Source organism: Carex rostrata, chromosome 12 (genome assembly GCF_964058835.1).
Source record: "Carex rostrata chromosome 12, lpCarRost1.2, whole genome shotgun sequence".
In the NCBI taxonomy this organism is placed as follows: Eukaryota; Viridiplantae; Streptophyta; class Magnoliopsida; order Poales; family Cyperaceae; genus Carex; species Carex rostrata.
In genome coordinates this window covers 5,862,492-5,884,231 of record NC_135929.1, presented here as the reverse complement: position 1 = coordinate 5,884,231, position 21,740 = coordinate 5,862,492, and the positions used below count along the sequence as shown (strand labels likewise).

Here is a 21,740-nt window from a genome sequence, read left to right as displayed (position 1 = left end):
ATTTTTTTTTATTTTCCTATGAATAAAAATTTCGGGATGCATTGTGTTGCCTATGTATTAGGTGACACTACTACAATAGTTTGTTCTATTGTATACTGAAACATATGTACTCCACTACAGGTTCAGCAGAACTGCCTTAAGAGAGTAGAAAAAGAAAGAGGGAAACTTCTACGGAAAATTAGGGGTCCAGGTGACAAATGTTTACCTTTACATCAAGAGGTAACTCACAAAAGTTTCATTAATTAATTTATGTTAAGCTCCCTATTTTGTTATTAGTTATCATACTGGCCAGTATAAATCCCAACTGACACATTAGGGAAGTTGTAATCCCAGAATAGCTTAATTTTATTTTATAGCTAATAGAAACCCAATAATACAAATTATTTGTCAAGAGTTTAGAGAAGAAGTGATCAGGAGAGGTCCGATATCTTTTCTCCTGATTGATCCTCCTGTTAGCTTGTAGTACCTAACTCCGCAAATTAGCATTTAAACATATAGATTTTTATCTTGAGAGATGCAAATCTTGTACGTCACGGACTGATAAACCAAGCCTCAATATAGTTAGTCTTTCCTCAATTTACAATTTTACCCCCTGTCGTGTAATATCAGTGAATTTAGCCCTGGATCCATCTTCAACTGTGCAATTGTGTCAGTGTGCCTCAGTTTTTCCTCAATCAGGGAACTATGCAATTGTTCAAGTCTGATTTTTATGTCAGTTTTGTAATTAGAGACACACAGGGGAAAATTGGTTGAGTAGCAACACTATTTGCTAGTCTTCTTTTGCTTTGTAAAAATCTAACTTTTAACTGGTATTCTTATATCTAAAGGAAACAGATGCCTACATGCAATTAAATGAAAATTTGGTAGAAAAAAGTTGACCAAATTTCAACTTAAAAATGAGTTTTATGTAGAGTATGGCTAATATAACATCAGTGTCATTTCAGTTTATATAACACCAACTCCAAAACCTATCAAATCGAGTTCAAATGGTGAGTCCAAACTGTTCAAACTAATTTACTTTATGAGTGATGCGTTTACATGCAAACTTTTTATATTTTCGAGTTATTTTAGTATCAAATCAAGCGGCAAAAAAATTGAAAAATGAATGTATTAAAATTAACTTAAAAACTCAAATATTTGACCGCTTGACTTGATACCAAATAAACTCAAAAACTTATAAATTTTACATGTAAACGCACAACTAATGAAGTAGATCGGTTTGAATGGTTTGGATTCACCATTTGAACTCGATTTGATAGGTTTTGGAGTTTGTGTTATATAGACTGATGTTATATTAGCCATACTCTTTTATGTACTGAAGCTTGTGAGTACAGCCTCAGATGATACTTTAGATTATAGTGTACTGCCATAATTGGGTCCATAAATTGATATATGGTTCCTTTTTTTTATGAATAAAATGCCTAGGCCTGCCCGTTTCATTGAACTGAAACCTGTTAAAGGATTTTATCTTTATGTCAATACCATGACACTGAAACCTATACGGCTTGATAAGGAAAAACATTGTGTCGAAGCTTCTTTTGCTGGGAACGTACATGATTTATGTCATTTCAAAAAACGCACAAAAGAAAGTTTAAGCAAAAAAAAGCAAAGAAGGGCCATTTTGCTCTTGTATCTATATTTCTACCAAATTCTCAAGAACCAATTTAGAAATTACAGTCACCAGTCAATACCAAAATTCTTCCGACTCTGGTCAGCACATTGAAAATTGGTAAGCTTTCATTCTTTTCTATTTATGCGCATGCTGCACATTGTTAACTTTTCAATCTGTTTTCTAAAGTTCATTTTTTCTTTTAAATATTCATGCTTTTGGAAAGGAAAATAACAATTTGGAGCAAAATCATGAAACTATTTTCTTTATTATTTTTAGAAGGTTCTAATTCAGTGCTGATCTTAATTTTGTTTTTGCATCTTCCTTTGTCTTTCTAAATTAGGATTCCCCAATGACAGTGGAGGTAGATAATGGCAGCAGCTCGGGGTAAGACTTATATTCCCTTAATCCCTTTGTTTAAGATTCATTTATTCCTTGTGTATATATATATATATATATATATAGAGAGAGAGAGAGAGAGAGTGACTAATAGGCTTTCGGTATCATATGGGCCGAAGTGCTACCGGTCCAAATTTGAAATTTCAAAATTCAAAAAGTCAATCTGAACCGTTCATCTTGTTCTCCATATTAATATGTGCTTGGAGACCAAATTTTACATTTTTCTGAATATTTTTACTATTTATTAAGCCACTTTGAAAATCGCTGATCCAACGGTGGCTTCTGATTTTGTTAAGCCACCATTGGATCAGCGATTTTCAAAGTGGCTTAATAAATAGTAAAAATATTCAGAAAAATGTAAAATTTGGTCTCCAAGCACATATTAATATGGAGAACAAGATGAATGGTTCAGATCGACTTTTTGGATTTTGAAATTTTAAATTTGAACCGGTAGCACTTCGGCCCATATGCTACCGAAAGCATATTAGTCACTCTCTCTATATATATGTAAGTATTGTTAAATTATTCTGTATGCAGCAATTCGGAGTCCCTTGAAACTTCCAAGAGAAGTGCTAACCAGGCATTTAGAATGACAGAGAAATGTATTGAAAGTTCTTTGCTTGGTATTGTGCAACTCCATCTAAGAGATGAAAAACCAGCCTCGCCTGCTCAAATTGACATGGTAGGGTTTTAGTGCATACACTTTATGAACTGTTCTAGTTACATTTATTGGTCACGCATCACCATCACTGGGATAGAGCATGCCTCTATAAAACAATGATCATATTGAAAACATAGAATTACAACTAATGGGGTCATAATAGAACAATTCTTTTTGTATATATGAAGTTCAAATATAATTTTTCTCAAGAAAAACACATGTATAATATAAAAATATACCTTATATACATTTACAACCTAGTCGTATATTGTGTAACTTGTATTGCATAACACTTGGTTACATAGGAAGCATCCCATAGAGTATCCATTTGGAATAAAATGTTGATGACTTGTGCTACCTATGACAGGAAAAGGAACTTGAAGGGTTCAGAGTGCTACGTGACCCCATGATTGACATTTTTCCCTCGATTTCTTCTGGAAGCACTGATGATGTGGATATCTGTCCTTCTATGATTTCCATACCAGGGAAAAAAGCTCCTTTGGATTTAACACTAAAGACTTCCTTTCGACTGGTTTCCTCGTCTTCTGCTAAGTGGTAAGTAAATGAGTTTTGTACCAGGGCAGATGCCTGGCACATATTGGTCTTTTGTTTCCTTTTTGTTCGTGAATCATGTCTTGGGGAAAAACTTTAATACGACTTTGTGTTTACAATTTGTTTACTCTTTCAATTCTTCACTAAGTTCAGTATTATGGTACCCTACATAAAACCCTTCACATCATTCTCATAAGAAGGTACTGAGTAATGGCCATTTTGTGTTTGGTACTGAGTACTGGTACCAGTATGGCAACATTATTCTATCAAGTGTGACCCCTACATTTCACAATGCTTTTCTGAAACAATAAAAGTGATCAATTTGCATGATTTTCTATTTTATTTATAGGTGTATCCATGTGGGAGCCTCTCAAACGAAGGAGGAATTATTTTCGAAGGCTTTATCTTCATGGATATACCCTCAGTCTACCTTGCCAACAAACATCATTTCTGCCATGGCCTCATCTAAGGCAAAAAGTGGTAATTATCCCTATTTTTTTTCTTTTTGTGAAGTCACAGTCTTTACCTCTGATTTTTGCTCCATTTGTACTCTGCTACCTTCACCTTTCTGTCTGATTTTGTCCATCAGTTTCTTTCAGATAGTTAATTTTGTATAATATGGTAACCCAAGATGACAGTTAATAATGCATAGTATGTGGTTTTGTCATTATCAGATAGAACTATATCCTTATGTACATAAAATACTGAGCTTCTTCATTATGCTTCTGTTCATGTAGATGTGGGATTTTTGGAAAAAAGAAGACAAGATTGGAAGAGTTCATTTTCCAATCTCTACGGCATGCTTAGAAAGAACTTATGTAGCATCTTTTATGGTAAATCTATGGTTGTTGCGCATTTTTTTTTATATATTTGTTTTGTTGCTTTATCTAAAAACCATTTTATCAGTGCAGTATATACTTCAAAATTTGTGGTACTTTTTGTTGGAGGCAACTTTTCTGGGAAGAAATGGGGTCCTGCAATGCTTATTTATCGAAATCTACAAACAACTTGAGATCCGCGCTTACAAAATATGTAGGTTTTTTTTATTTATATATTTTGTTGTTATTAGTTCTACTATTGGTTATTATTATTGCTTTTACATTTATTACTACTAGCATCAGTTATTTCAAGTGACATTTATTTTGCTTTTGCTATGACTATCACTATAATCAGTACCATTAATATTGATTATTTTATTTAGAAAATGAAATTAATGTCCTTAAAACCTGCCTTGCACTTGTAAGGTAGGGTTGATTTGGTTTTTTGTTTAATTGGGTTCTGGTTGTTTGGCTTTTCATTTTTCTTTGGTTAGTTGGTTTTGTCGAGTCAATTTGGTCTGGTATCAAGTAATTTGGTATTCAGGTTGTGTTGAATTGACTTTTCGAAATACTTGGATTAGGTTTGGTTCAGGTCATGCTGGGCTGACGTCAGATTGTGTTAGGGTTAGGCATATTAAACAAGTCAACAAATTACTGACAAACTTTTTAATGTTATGTTCTGATTTCTTGTAAAGGATGTTTGCTTTACCATGCCTCTTTACCACAACGAAGTGGTGCAGAATTCACCAGATGACTTGGCTGAGCTGTTAGAGAAAGAAAAGAGAAATATTGGCCAGGTCTTTGATTTTCTGTACTTATATTGTCACTAAAGGTTAAATGAAGTATACTCTTTATAGTAACATTAGTTAAAATTTCCATGGCCTTACAAAATAACATGAGTTAATAAAATTTCCAAGGCATTTACATAAATTACTAACGGTCTTTGCTTACCGCTTTGAAATTAGAACTCTGTTGTAAAAACGAAGCTGAAATCTGTAACATTAATTTTGTATAGGCTGTTCATACAGACCATTTTGCTGACGTGGATGGAACCTCAAAATCTCTGCTGTCATTTACTGGGAACTCGAGTGTTCAAGGTCTATATGAGTTTCTACTGAACCACAGGTATGTATCAAGTAATGTGTGAAATACTGTTTGACGTCTTTGTTAGTCTTTTGTTTGTATGTACTTGTCATATTTTACCCTTTTTCTTTCTGTAGTTTAGCTGAGATCTTTGTACATTCCAACTTCCAAGCATAACTATACACAAGTATCAAGCTGTCAAATAATGCCATAACAACAATACTATTTAGTATACTATTTGTTTAATGGTGAGCCCCTGTCTGTTTTAAATATCAAATAAATTCCTGTGTTTATATGGTTTTTAAGATGCAAAAATTGATTTCTAAGGTGTTACAAGTCTGAATTGTGTCTGTTTGTTTATTATTTTATTTGCTCTATCTATCGAAATTAAAATTTGCATTTTAAATGCCATATAAACACAGGAATTTAATGATATTTAAAACCGACAGGGGCTCACCATTGAACAAAATAGTATACCAAATAGTATTGAACAAATTAAATTGTCTGTTTGTCTATTATTTTATTTGCTCTATCTATCTGTTATTTATTTACTATTGAACAAAGTTTGTTTACCTTTTGTTTGTAGGTTCTTTTTTACTGGTGGTGATGTTCCTATGATTTATTCTCCGGTGCCGTTTCAGAATTTTTCCCTTCATTTTGCAGAGGTAACACTTATGCAAGTTATTTTTACTCTCGTTTGATTTATTTGAAGTACTGGGATTGATTGACAATGAGTTGATAATCTTGACAATACTTTTCAAATCAAGCCAAAGAAATTTTCAACAAATATATAAAATGATTTATAGCATATTGTTGGCCTTATAGATTGGTTATGTATCAACTTCATGCGTTTCCCAGCATCATTTGATTTGATATTCCATTGAAGGTAATTAGACATAGGCTGGATTTGAAGTTGTTTGATGATTGGTACAACTTGCATCAAATTCAGCATTTTTTATGTGCGTGATATAAGCATATTATATAAATGTTGATCATATTCTAATTGTTGGATTCAAAATTAAAGTTGTTTTGTGATGATTGCCACAAATTGCAGTTCAAGCTACTTGTATTCTCATCCACTAATAAATATTGGACAATTATTTCAGGTAGTTTACAAGGAGATGAGAAAGGCTGACATGGGGGTATTGTCTAGGTCAAATGAAGTGCTTTCTAACAGTAATATGTGTTACAGCATTGAAATAAGTAATTTGATTATTCCTCCTTGGGTTATTTCTGGCATTTGTGCTGCAATGAGTGCAGATGGGACGAGCTTTGACTCAACGTATGACCAACTCTATCTTTTTCTGTTACATTCCTATCTTCAATTTTCTTCAAGTTCTGCTGATGCTGTTTTATATTTTATATTTTTCTTTTGTATTTTTTTTTCGTCTTTCACTTTATGCTCATTAAAAATCTATGTTGGCCCAAAAGACAAGACTAATTTATTTTGGTATTGTACCTTTGTCAGTATTTTATTAAGTCAAGCGTACAAAACTAATTTCCAATTGTTGGGTTTATATGTAGTTTCACAATTGACCATTCTTCTATGGGATTGAATGCTGCTCTGAACTCGATTTCCCACAAATTGGAGTCCGATGCAACTGCCTTGTCAGGGACTGAAGTCAATACATTTGGTATTCCGAATACTGTTCTGGTACCTTCATTGCATACTGCAGCGGTACAAAGGATTAATTTCACTAACAGTGCATATATGGCATACACGACTTCTTGACCTTAGGAGGTGGTGATTCATCCTTAGATTCATATATTTGCAAAAAAAAAAAAATTAATATCTATGTACTTGGATCGATCTCCAAAAAAATATTTTAATTGTGAATTTTCTTGGGACTAACCCCTGTAACAAACATGGATACAGAGCCGGGTTTTTATTTCTTATAATTTCTCTTACTTTAATATTTGTAAATAAGCAAATAATAGATGCTATAAAATTTTACCAAATCAAATGGTAAAAATAATACATGCTTGAATGTGGAACTGGAGTATTGATGATTTAGTCGATCTTTAGGTATGAATGCTTGGTAAACGACAGCTGTTTGAGGAAGGGATGGGGACAATGTTTGCGAGAGGCAAAGAGACAAATGCCCGAATCAATGCTTGAAATTAGGCCTAATCAAACCTAGATGTGAAACTAAAATAATAATTATGAAAAAGTTCCAAATTTAGATGTGAAAATAAGATATATTGAGACTTTGATGGAATAATTGGAAATAAGAGGAGTTATTACGGATATATGAGCAATTCATTCTTATTTGATGTGAAAATAAAGATATATTGAGATTTTGATGGTTGATAATAAGAAAAGTTTTAACAGGAGCGATTCATTCTTATATTGATGGAAAATTAAGATGCATTGATAGAGACGGAGCTAGTAAGAGTGGATGGAGGTCAATTGATTCCATTTTTTATTTTTCAAAATGTTTGTACTTATAAGTAATTTTTTATACAGTTTAAAGTAAAATGCTATAGGTACTGCAAAATTGATCTTCATTTGTAGTAAAAAAAAAAATTCTTATAATGTTTGTAAACAAACCAACTTCAAAGTTCGTATTATTAAAAATTAATGGGCCGCCTTATATGAAGCCTGAAGGCCCATTTTAACAAGAGTTGTAGTTTTGTAATTCCTTTTTCTTTTATTGGATTGCAAATTCGTGTTGCTGCTAACTCAAATTTTAAAATCTAGTTTCAAAATTTGGATTATATTGCAGTATATCTATTTGAAGATTGTGTATAATGATTATGCATTGATAATTTAATTTAGACGTGTTAATGGAAATGTTATTTACTGCAGCAATCAAAATAACACAAAAAATCATCAAGGATAAAAAAGTCATTTCCAACCATTCTTATTTTTTAACATGGTAATTCCATTATTCCGTGACTATTCCATTCTTTGCTGAACAGGCCCAAAGGGCCTATCAACATTTTATGGGCCTACATGTCACCTGCCTTGAATGTGTAGGTAGCCTAATACTGCAAATAGAAATAAATTTTGTGAAAAAGAGAGAGAGAGAGAGAGAGAGAGAGAGAACTTTGGAGTCCGCACCTGTTGTTCCAGATGATGTTCATTTACCAAGAGCATAAATTTAGTTTATATATATATATATATAAAAAATAAAAAAATAAAAAAACAGTTTCATGCAGTTGGCACCTGTTATTCCAGTCAAAACAATAAACTTTGTTGTTTTTTCCAACAGAAAAAATTGACCATGTCGAAAAAAATGCACATGGACGTGATATTAAACTGTGCCATATGTTTTGCTACATAAATCATATCAAGAAATGAATGGAACAGACAGTATTACATTTTTCTAAAATATAATTTCCACATAAATTTGCCATTCTATTACTAGTAGTTGCAGTAGTTATTAAATAATAGTAGTAACAATTTTGAGAGACCTTTCAGAGAAGAAAGGAACAAAATTCCCCCTGTTTATATTTAATTTTTGTTTTAATTTATTTTTGGGGATGGGAGAATCTAAGTTGGCATGACTTTTGGAGAAGTAAAAGAGCCGAATGGGCTTTTCAAGAACTTGAGAAGCCACCTCATCTTCTCCTCTCTTTTTTACAATTTTTTTAGCATTTCTCCTTTTTATACCTTTTAATCCAAACTTCCAAAACTATTGGCTCCCACAGTCTCAGACCTCAGAAATGCATTCCCAAGCACCATCAATGCATTTTGCCTCGGATGTAATGTAAGTATTTAATTTATGAGATATGCCATGAATGCAAGCATTTATATGCTTTTCAAAATCAGGTTTGTTTTTTTTTTGTAATTTAATTTACTAGGTATGGATCCTTCTTTTTCTTTTATATTTTATCTTTGTGATAGGTTACGTGTTCTGTTAATGCTTACTAGGTACCCAAGTGCTCAAATTTGGCAAAACATTCCCATAGAAATATCTTTCTTTCAAAAATCATGCCCACAGGATTGAATTGTTATTTGTTAACATCAGCTTTTAATTTGTTTACCCTTTGACATTGGTTTAATTGGCTGAATGAAATAGATGCTTTTGTTTTTAGCCAGTAACATTGCCATGTACAATGTAACAGTGGATGAATGTTACATTACGCCGCAGTTGTCTCATTGAAAATTTGGATGTTTATGGGTCCACAATTTTGGAAGATACCAACAGGAGATGTCATGTTTGGCATGTTTGGCAGAGGGTCTCTGTCTTGAAAGTTGAAACTAAGGCAATATTGAAACAGAGAACTCATATCATATCAAGTTATCAAACAGATAAGCTCAGTAGACCAGACACGTTGGGAGGTCCATTTGGGGTAAACATATTGACAAGACAGTTTTTACTTCATGCAGTGCAAAGAAAACAGAGTAAAAAAAACACTACATATGATGCATGAGCTGTGTGTAGCGAAAACAGATCTATTAATATCATTACCCTCCATTTGGTGCATTAATTCTCTTTTCCTTCAATTTGTGTTTTTATTTCTTGGTTATCCTCGTTCATTAATGTAAATAAAGGAGCTGTTAGTTTTTAATGCTCAACATAAAATATGTTCATTAATTCAAAGTTGGTTGTGGGATATATATAAAATGTATTGGCAAAAGGGGCAGTTGCTTTGTTTTCTTTTATCAAGTCAATTAAGGCTGTGCTCCAGAACGCGGAGGGTAACGCTCATTAAAGGGAAGGGAGGGGAGACGCGCTCAGACCGCTGCTGTCCGCCTCGTTTACTCGCTCCAGAAACGAGGAGATCCGAGAGGAGAGGAGAGGAGAGGAGGGGAGACGGCACTGTGGTAGGGGGAAATCAAGCGTACAAAGCTACGAAATTTGTACCCCCCGATTTGGGGTGTAGACGGAGTAACACGAGCGCGTTCCCCTTCCTTCCTCTCCCGTCCCCTTCCTCTGTGCAACAGGCTTCTGGAGCACAGCCTAAAGGAGGTTAGCACCCGCCCCCATAAAGGGTAAGTGTCTGGATTTTTATCCATATTTTCAATTAAAAAGGACAAATATTTCTTCATCGTATTTCATTATTTCTTCATCTTGTTGGCCCCACCATTTTTGTTGATCTTTTGTGTTTCTTTTCATGCAAAGAGGGGAGAAATTATAGCATGTAATAAGTGATATATATGTGTATTACTTTTTCGTAGTTGTAAATGGAAGTTATATAGAATGTTGGTAGCAAACAATATTATTTCAATTTTTTTTTTTATTTATCTAGAGTTCTCACTAAAAGATTCTCAAACCTATTGTTTTTAATAAAATTCTCAAGACTTAAATTAATGTGCATTTTTTTCACTACATTCGGTTGTTAATGATTTAGATAACGCTCTCTCGCATCTAAAATAATGGAACACTTTGATATCATTTTGAATTGAGATGTTTAAAAACATGAGCAGGTTCAACTAAAATCACCCCTAAAGAAGTGAGTATTTACTTTAACATAAGATGAAAGAGGAGAAACTCAGCTCAGAGTATATTTTTTTTGTGATAATTAATTAGCTTTTTTATAATATGTTTTAAAGTTGTTAAGTTACCTTTCAAAAATTACTTAATAATTAATATAACTCTCAGCTACTTTTTTTAATTCTGAAAACATACCTAATAACTTCAGAGATACTAAAATAGGGCTGCAAACGGATCGGATAGTGGTAAAACCATATTTGTATCTACTTTTATTTTATTTTTATATGGATATGGATGCGGATCAGATATTAGACAGATACAGATACAGATACAGATCGAATATTAAACGGATACGGATGCGGATATCCGTTTTTTATAATAGTGAATAACATAAAAAAATTTCATAATATATATTAAACTATATAGTATATATCTATTATTGAGATACGAATAATTAAAATTTAAAACCATATCCGTATCCGCACGGATATTCATATATCAAATATGGTATTTAATTTTCGGATCCTACACTAAAAAGACTTCTCAAGACACTAGAGCACTAACTACCATTAATTATTCTCCATAAATTAACTAAACACAACGCACACCTAACTTATTAATAACTCACGTTTGAAACAAACTACACACCTAACTTATTAATGACTCAATACTTCAAACGGACCACATTCTATTTACTCATCTGATTGACCATGATATCGCAAAATATTATTGTTCTCTCTAAAATTTGGAATCACCTAATTAAATTGGAGCTTCTATGCAAAAGTTGTGGTCAAATTATTGACATGCGTCAATTTATCCATGAAGCAGACCAGAGAGCAACACTGACTTGTGTAGAGAAAATCATGAACTCGAACTAGACTTCAGATCCACCACATAGAAGAATCAACTCAACATGGACATGATGGTGACCCATGTGACTAGCATGACTTGCGACACAATCAAATTGCGTCCCATATAAAGACGTGACGATATTAGTTTAAAGAGTAAAGATGTTGTTCTCCTTGAATCTGTTCTCTATCTGTTTCTCTAACAATCTTCTTTTTTTGTTCCCCCACATGGTCAAAACTCACCCTGTTCAATATTCTCTTAGAAAGAAAAAAAAAATTCAACACAACTCAAATTCGGCAAGATCCGGTAAGGAGAGTGTGGTGCACCGTCGAGATCCGGCAAGGAGAGCGTGGTGCACCGTCGAGATTTGGCAGGGAGAGCGTGGTGCACCATTGGAGGGGGTCTATGCTAAGCCCAGCGAAGGTTGTCAAGAGTGCAACATATGAATACTTCATTAGCTAGATATGAATATTTCTTAGAAGAGATGTTCAAGAAAAAGGGTCTAACTTTGAATTTTGAATTGTATAAATTATTTCAAATATATATAAATATTTCGTAATCGTCAGTATGAATACTTCATTTGTTTAGATATGAATATTTCTTTAGTTCGATATGAATAATATATAGATTCACTGTAGTGGTCCCCAATCTTGGCAAATGTCGCTTTCAGACGGTTGCGGTCCCCAATCCAGGCTGTCACAAGACGTCAACGGTCCCCCTGGTCGTTACTGGTCCCCTCCAGTTTGTGTTTATATATGACGAATGGTTCTGGTAATAAGTATGAATACTATACATTCGTAGGTATGAATACTATACATTTTGACTATTAACTCAGAGTATAAATACCCCCATATCAGATGTTGGAGTCAGTTAGTGGTTCCCTGTCGAAAGTTATTTGTCTTTTAGTGCAGGGGACGTTTAGGGGACTGATATGGGGGTACTGTTAGTCGTTCCCTAGTTTAAATTCTCTCAATTTTATTTGTTCAATCTCATCTACATTTCTCACGATTTAAAAGAAATTTTGCGAATCTAAAACCACAAACGTATTCTACACAATTTTATATTTCAAATGAGATCCGTGATGACATACTTTCAAGCTCGTTGTCACACAAGTATTTATACCTCGTCATTTAAGTATTTATACCTAGTACTTTTCACATATGATACTGTTGACATTTAAAAGTATTAATATCAAGTATTACAAGTATTTATACCTATGCACTGAAGTATTTATACCTATGTGGTCAACTATTTTTGTTAGAGAAAAGTTGACACAGGGACGATTGAAGAAGGTTGATACGGAGATGCGGGATCCACGATTGGGGATAAATATTTACAAGTATAGGTATAAATACTTGCACGATGAGGTATAAATACTTGTGTGACGATGAGCCCGAAAGTATGTCATCATAGATCTCATTTGAAAGATAAAATTGCATATAATACATTCGTGGTTTTAGATTCGCAAAATTCATCATAAATCATGAGAAATTTGGATGACATTGAAAAAATAAAAAATAAAAACCCACCTCTAAAAACATGTATGATTTTTCTGCCTATGTAGTTTGAGTGGTCTCCCCGTATAGTCATATCAAGTTAGAGATGCAAGTATTAATATCTTAGTTTACAAGTATTAATTTATTATCTTCCAAGTATTTATACCTATGAATTTAATTAAACTTGGAAACCGCAGTGTTTTGAATAAATTTAATTAAATTAGTTAGTTAAGTTAGTTTATGGAAGTTAAAATATAATTAAAAGATGGAGGGATGATGAGGAGATGCGGAGATGCGGGGTCCACGATTGGGGATAAATATTTACAAATATAGGTATAAATACTTGCACGATGAGGTATAAATAATTGTGTGACGATGAGTCCGAAAGTATGTCATCATGGATCTCATTTGAAAGATAAAATTGAGTAGAATACGTTCGTGGTTTTAGATTCGCAAAATTCCTCATAGATCGTGAAAAATGTGAACAACATTGAAAAAAAAAAATTCACCTCTAAAATCTATTTAAGAGATGGGGGATGGGAGTGGGAGAAATCATATAATTATTCTAGTTTAAAATAGTTATTGACATTTGTTAAGATATATTTAGACAGCTATATCTTGAACTCGAGCGAAAATGAAAAATTATTAAAAAAAAAAAACTCATTTTCTACAACGTCCGTATTCATTTCTTATACCACCTTAAACAATTTTCCGAAATCAAAATCAACACTTATTTGAAGCAAAATAAAACTTGGAAACAAACTTAAATACATACCAAGAGGCGGAGCCAGACTTTCGAATAATAAGAGTCAAATCAGAGATGAAGCTAGATCTTCAAACATTAATGGGGTCAATTATATAATTTTTTTATACATGAATGGAAGTAATTTTAAAAATTCATAGCATTTTATTCCAAACTATATAGAAAATCACATAGAAACATAAAAATTCAGAAACAAAATAGAGGTCAATTGACCCCCATTTGTTCTTGATGCTTATGTCTCTGGATCAAATACATATGGAATCCATCATATAAAAAAAAATTCAAATTATAGAGGTCAATTATATACAAATTTTATACGAAGAATGGAGATCAATTTTACCATACCATGACCTTTTACGCTAAATTATATAGAAAATTAAATGTAAATACAAAAATAAATTAATTAAATGAGGATCAATTAATCCCATTGAATCTTCTTAGATCCGCCTCTACACATGCCCTCACATTTAAAACAAATGAAAAATACTATGAATATTGCTATACTTAGATGATACTCCCGCAAATTATTTGTTTTCACAACTTATCTATTTGACTAGATATATTAAACGAATCGTTGAATTATTCCCAAATTATTCATCAGTTCTACAAATTTTATGAATTATTCCAAATTATATGTAGAATTTGTTATTTTTAATTATGTATTTTCACTGTATTTTTATACGTTGTAAGAAAAGGAAGTATTGTTAATCATATTCGTATTCAATTGATCTCGTTGGATCTTCTTAAATCCGCCTCTACACATACCCTCACATTTAAAACAAATGAAAAATACTGTGAATATTGCTTTACTTAGATGATACTCCCGCAAATTATTTGTTTTCGCAACTTATCCAGTTGAACAGATGTATTAAACGAATCGTGGAATTATTCACAAATTATTCATCAGTTCTACAAAATTTATGAATTATTCCAAATTACATGTAGAATTTGTTATTTTTAATTATGAAATTTCACTATATTTATATACATTGTAAGAAAAGGAACTATTTTTAGTTATATTGTCTTATATCAGAATAAAAAAATGTAAATCTCGATGAATTATAATTCCTGTGTTTGTAAGTTGTTTGTAACATGTTACATCTCAGAAGACCACATAGAAAGCTACATGGACATATGCCACATGCACCCCGCTTTGTTTTAAAGTATTGCTTGTATTCAAGGCATTCCGAAACCGTCTCTGAGATTAGATCCAGTGGGAAATTCCAATGCATTGACAATTGAAAATTGACATCAAATTAAAGTTCAATCTCTCCTTTCCCTTTTCTTAATTTTTCTTAATTAATCAAGCGTGGAATTTTGCGCCAAGTTGTTTTCAAATACGTGCGCCTAACGCCATTATTTGAACTTTAGACCGATCGAGAGAGATGAGGCAACACGAGACCGAGAGATTAGATTTTAGTTTTTAAAATATCAGATAAAAAAAAAAGGATAAGTTTTAAAGTTCAGGGAATGTAATTGTGTTCGACTTGGCTTCTTCCTCTTAATTTAATATAGGTGATGTAGCTAGGCATGGAGCTGCTGGCTATGGAAAAAAGGTGTTGTATTATTATTAATTAAGACAACCAACCAACCAACATTAGAGTTATTTTTTATATTTTATCTGTAAAGGTTGTACACTTGGTGTATAAGAAATATAAAAGAGATTGATGACCGTTGTTAAGAGAAAATACTGATGAAATTAATCATGTTGTTATCAAATTCGTGACCGTCCATTATGTTAACACGTGTTGATTATGTGACAGAATTTACGTACTGCATAACATGTTTATCTTCGGTTAAAAATAACATGGTACGTTACTCAAACTGGTATGATCAATTCGTGTAACGTGACTAATTTTCTATTATAATTTTTTATCTAAAATTTTACAATATTTTTCATCTTTTTTTTATATTTTTATTTTCTTTTAACAAACTACCTTAGAATATGCGAAAAATAATTAATATGACCAATTACAATATAATTACACGTGTTGCATGACATAATAGTTCTTCACTACTTTGATCACATCACGTGAAATTTTTTTTTTGTTACAATAATAACACGTTATATTTATCACGTCATATTTTTCTTTCCCTAAGTAATATCACGTTTATCTATCAATGTATGAACGGACCCATATGCGGTCACTGTGGGAGATGTGAATCATACCTCATTATAAAAATTGAAAATTTCGCTGTCAATGCCGGTTTCTCTAATTAATGTCGTTTTCTTGTTTTTGTGTTCTTCTCTTTAAGATAATTCTGGATTTATATTCTATCTGCTTGAGTTTAAGCCCATTGTATAAGTTATCTTGTGGTCTCTCTAATTCCAAGGCCGAGCAAAACAAGGTGTCTGGACAGTCACATGTTATCACCAGACCATATGCCAGTCTATATCATGTTTTAATTTGTAGATTCTTCCTGCTCAGGTGGTTGGATGTTATTTTCAAAAAATTAAATTATTCCTATTCTTGGCTTTTGAAATTAGGCAATGTAGATAAGACTAGGACTAGGGCTGTTGAGACTTGAGAGAAATATTATTAGTCAGTTATAGTAGAATATTATTGCCGAAATTTTTATTAATACCATTTCAAAACAAAACACTCATGAAAATATTGAATTTTATAAATATTAGGACCGTCAATTCAATCAACGGCTCTATTTTTTTTTTGGAGGGGGCGCAAATTGAGTTGAAGGCCCCCCAAAAACCTAAATATCAGTATATTATAATACATTTTTGGATTTCTGAAGGGCTCTAATTCAATCTGCGGCCCCCCTGAGAATGGGGTCGTATATTGAATTGGCAGCCCTGATATTTATGGAATTCTTCAAAAAAAAGTGATATTTTTTTAAATATGATATAAATAAAAACTTCGGATATTATTGTCAAATTTTGAGTCTAGACTACTATGATATCGTGTTATTTTAACTATAGTGACGTCAATTTTAAAATCCAACATACAGGCTCAATTAATGAATCAAACTATTCAGACCGATCTACTCCAAGTATTTGCACGCAAAAAAAATTAATTTTGAATGTATCGGATATTCCAGACTCACTCTTCCTAGTTTATCAAGATTGAGTTCTGTTGTTGCTAAACTATGTATTGCGACTTAATTTATAACGTCTACAATAGTTCGATTTAGACAAAAATATTTTATTTATTACGACAAGACACGTTATTTAAATATAAATATATATTTTTTTAGAATTTTTAAAAGTTAAAGTCTTTAGTCATGTATTTGATATTAAAAAAAAAAAACTCCCCATTCGGAGTTCAAAATTTCAAATACATGACATTTCACACAAAATATTATTTTAGTTACTAGAATAAAAATTGTTTTTTTTTCTAAATATGATAATTCATCAGAATGTGTTTTAGAACTATTAAATCCTTCTCAAACTTTGGTAAATAGTATTCTCAAACTTTGTAAAATACTATTTACTGATGAATTCTTGATAAGCCACTAGGGTGTCAACGGGTACGATACAAGTCAGGTGGAGACATTTTTATACCCGTACTTATTATGTAATAAAAAAAATTATTCTTATTCGTTTTTTTGAATACGATATAGGTCAGATAAACGGATAAAAAAGTGTCATTGATATTTCGATATGTGTTTTCGATAAAATATTTTTCAAACAAGAAAAAAAAATGGATACAACTAATTTCTATTATAAAAATTGAATAAAATACAAATTTTTTTGCATCATGTATTATCTTTGTACAAATATATATCTATATATAGAATTTTATTTTTAAAAATTATCTTATACAAAAACGGATAAGATAACGGAAAAGAATCATTACTCGTACCTGATAAGTTAATGAAAAATAAATAAATTTTATCCCTATCCGTATTTTTGAATATAATACAGATCGGATAAATGAGTAAAAAGCTGCCATTGACACCCCTATAAGCCACTCGGCATCAATTTTGCAATTTTAGATGACATAATCATCGACATCACATCATACATATGCATTAAGTTAATTACATGACGATCAATATTAATAACACGTGTATAGAGTATAAAGTATAAACACGCACAATGCCATAATATTCTTGATTCGTTTTGCATGATTAGGTGCCGTGTTAACATCATTTGCAACTTTGCATCTTGACTAAAAATGCTCATTAATTGCGAGCACACAAATATTAGAAGCCATACATACTTACCACGCTAATTATGCATTTGTACGACATGATCTCGAGAGAGATCATCATTGCAGAGGAAAAAAAAATCGAGTGAGTCTATGGTACAAGTGGCGTAGCCAGGATTTAAGTCAGGGGTAGGTGAAAATTAGGTTTGGGTTTTTTTTTCTGAACAGGTTCGGATTCGAATCGCTTCCATAATTCTCTTTCCGCTTCCACCCGCCTACTAAATTGCATCTCTGCCTATCAAGTCGGTTGTAATTTCTAAAATAATTAGTATTAATTAGGCAGAGGAGAATCGATACTCCAAATCGAACAAAGATTTAAAAATATTTTTCTTCTCTAATTAGATTAAACGACTCACACATCCATCTATGAAGTATGAACTGACAATTGCTACTCCAAATTAAATTCAGGGGTAGGCAAAATCCATTAATCAACCTCGTCCAAAAAAAAAAAAATCCAGGGGTAGGCAGCTGCCTACCCCTCCAGCATTGTGGCTCCGCCACTGTATGGTACTATGCATAGTATGATTCGGTCTGTAATACATATTAATATTTTTGTTTTCAAAATTCTAACAATTAATCTTAACCGTTCAACATGATTTTCAGTTGAATATGTACTTGTAGACTAAATTTTAAAATTTTTAGAATTTTTTTACTATTTTTAAAGGTAGGTAGAAAATTATTGTTTTTGGATGGTTCATAATTTTCAGATCAAGTAATTTTTTATCTATCTTAATAAATAGTAAAAAAATTCTAAAAAAATAAAATTCAGTTCACAGACATATTCAAATGGAGATCATATTGAATGGTTCCGATCAATAATTAGAATTTTAGAAACGAAAATATTAATCTGTATTACGGATCAATCTGTGATATGCATAGTTACATAGATTTACTCAAGTAAATCAGAAAACACAAAAGAATGGAATAATGCTTTGATTTGTGGGTTGATAAACGTCACCATCAAATGTGAAAACAAAAAGGTTCCAGAGCTAAAGATTGGGAAACCACTGAATCACGTCTCTTTTTTTCTTTTTGCAATTTAAGATTTGAATAAGAAATCTCAATATGTCCATGCACTTTCTACCTAAACATGATTTTGGTATATATTCGTTGTTGTGTGGTATAAATTTTTTCATCACCTAAAAATATTTAAATGAAAACAATTTGACGGTATAAATACGAGTTCCTCACAATCGGTTTTGACAGTAACATAGTAATATTTATTTCAATAACTTATTGGGTGATGCGTAGACAATTTTTTGAAAATTTCCTGCCAATTAAGAGTAAGATTTAGGAGAAAAAAAGCTGGCATATTACTTTTTTTTGTTTTTGTTTTTTGTCATTTTTGTGTCATTTCGTAATTATCTTGTATTTCATGTGTTTTTAATTAATGGAAATCAAATGTACTATTTTGTTTTTTTTTAACATCTAATAAATCACGAATATTAACAAATTTATTTGATAGAAAAATATGCAACGTACCAAAAAGATATGCACATCACATCAATGGTTTATATACATGAGCGAGGTTATGGTAATATGCATATTATGGATCGTCTCGTGCTATAGATCCATATCTGTTCGGCAGCATGGGAAATTTATAGGAATGAGAATTTCAATTTTTCAAAACCATAGTTATTTAATCCATAGGAAATTTGCAAATGTAGGTGTTCGGCAAATGCATGGGAAATTTGTTAGGATGTTTGTTTGTTTTTCTTTTTATAGAAGATGTAACAATAATATTAAACTATATTAAGTGTATTAATACTAATCACTGATTATGATCAATATAATTGTACATATCAAATTCTAAAAGAAGTTTAAATGAGTGAATTGACTATACAATGCAAAGTGATATCAGAGTGAACTGACCACACACTGTAAAGTGATAAATGAGTGAATTGACCACGCACTGAAAAGTGATATCAAAGTAAACTGACCACACACTGTAAAGTGATAAATGAGTGAATTGACCACACACTGAAAAGTAATATCATGATTGACCATACACTACAGGGTGACAAAAGGGTGATCATGACCATTTTTATTTTTAAAAAAATCTAAATTGTTTATATATAGAGCTATTGCAGCAAATGTTTCTTCACCTCTTTCATAGCAAAATAATGGATCATCTTCTTCAATGAAAAATGAATAATGATGATGAGGATTATACAAATCTCATCATGCCATATATAGAGAGAAATATAATAGAACCAACTCCATGCCATACTTCAATCTTAACTGGAATGATGTATGTCAATGAAGTTTTAGATGGTCATGAGTGTCGTTGTAAGCGAGAATTTCGTATGAAAACTTTTGTTTTTCGTGCATTTGTCAAGCTGTTGAGAGACAAAGAGTTACTCCAGGATGGTCAAATGTTGATTGAAGAACAAGTTGCAATGTTCTTATACACACTTGCTAAAAATGCAAGCAATCGCACTGTGCAAGAACGATTCCAACGGTCAAGTGATACAATGCATATGCCCAAACTGTAATTAAGGCTATTACTCGACTATCTGCAGAAATCATAATGCCCCCTCGACTTCATATGCCCGAACTTATCCAATCCAGAACAATATTTAATCCTTTCTTTAAGGTAAAATTAATTTCAATCATTCTCAAATTAATATTTTTTAAAATTAAGGTAAGTTTAATTATTCACTACTTTTTAACATACAGGATTGTATTGGTGTCATTGACGGTACACATGTTCCTATAACTATTTCTTATGAAGATCAAGCTCCGTATCGTAATAGAAAACAGACGTTGTCACAGAATGTTATGTTTGTTTGTGATTTCGACTATCGATTTACATATGTAATAGCTGGATGGGAAGGATCAGCTTCAGATACAACTGTACTGAAGAGTGCACTCGACGACAGATTCACAGTACCACGAGGCAAATTTTTTTTGGTTGATGCTGGTTATGCCAATACACCGCAATTTATTGCTCCTTATAAGAGTGTGAGATATCACGTACGTGAGCAAGGTGCAGCTAATGAACGACCGCGAAATTACAAAGAGCTATTTAATCTCCGTCATGCACAACTTAGAAACCATATTGAAAAACTTATTAGTATTTTAAAAATGTGGTTTCCCATTTTAAAAGTTGCAACATATCACACAATTGATCAACAAGCGGACATCGTTCAAGCAGCATGCATTATACACAATTTTATTGTATATCATAATGGTGATGCCGCTTGGACTGCGAACGCTAATTTGGAAATTGATCCAAATGATATTGTGGATGTACCAGATGGAGATGAAGAGTACGGCAAAGATGTTGAAAGACTTAACAATCAACGTCAGGCAGGGAATGAAAAAAGAGATGAAATTGCCAGGCTTATGTGGGATGATTATGTTAGACGTCAGAATAGAAACTTAACCTAAAATTAGCTTAATCTATTAAAATTAAGTGTTGCTTGTTTAATTATGCTTGTTTAATAATTTCTTGTATTATTAAATTGTGCTTGTTTAATTAATTTTAGCCTTTTGTATTATACTTTTAAATTATGGTTTGTTTAATTATTTTGAGTTTTGTTTAAATTATATTTTATTTAATTATTATTCTAATGTTGAAATGTTATTTAAAATAATTATTATTTTTACTTTTCAATAGCATTTTAAATAGATGTTTAAATTATGCTTGTTCATTTGAATGTATTCATTACACCGAAATGCATTCATTTGAATGTGTTCAATTTTTTCACCTTCAGCACTTGGGAAATAAAACGGAGGTTTGAGTAGAGTTTTTTTTTTTAGCTTTGATGTGTTGTAAAGTAGGAAAGTTACCCATATGGTTTTCAAAATAGGAATATACAGTAGTGCAGCCGAACACCTCATGGGAATAAATAAGGGAAAAGTTAATTTTCCTGTGAATTCCCTAGGGAACACTGCAGCCGAACACCCCCTAAATAGTTGATCCGAGTGGTTAAACACTATATTCATATGAAAATG

General features: G+C 32.0%; 2 pseudogenes across 1 annotated transcript; both read left to right on the top strand.

Annotated features, from left to right (window-relative positions):
* The first annotated feature begins 1,417 nt into the window (after positions 1–1,417).
* LOC144563040 (uncharacterized) lies at positions 1,418–6,997 on the top strand (annotated as a pseudogene).
* Positions 6,998–19,834: 12,837 nt separating this feature from the next.
* LOC144563445 (protein ANTAGONIST OF LIKE HETEROCHROMATIN PROTEIN 1-like) lies at positions 19,835–21,270 on the top strand (annotated as a pseudogene). The gene is made up of 2 exons (XR_013514358.1): positions 19,835–20,376; positions 20,460–21,270. The product of XR_013514358.1 is annotated as a protein ANTAGONIST OF LIKE HETEROCHROMATIN PROTEIN 1-like (transcript).
* The last annotated feature ends 470 nt before the right edge of the window (positions 21,271–21,740 follow it).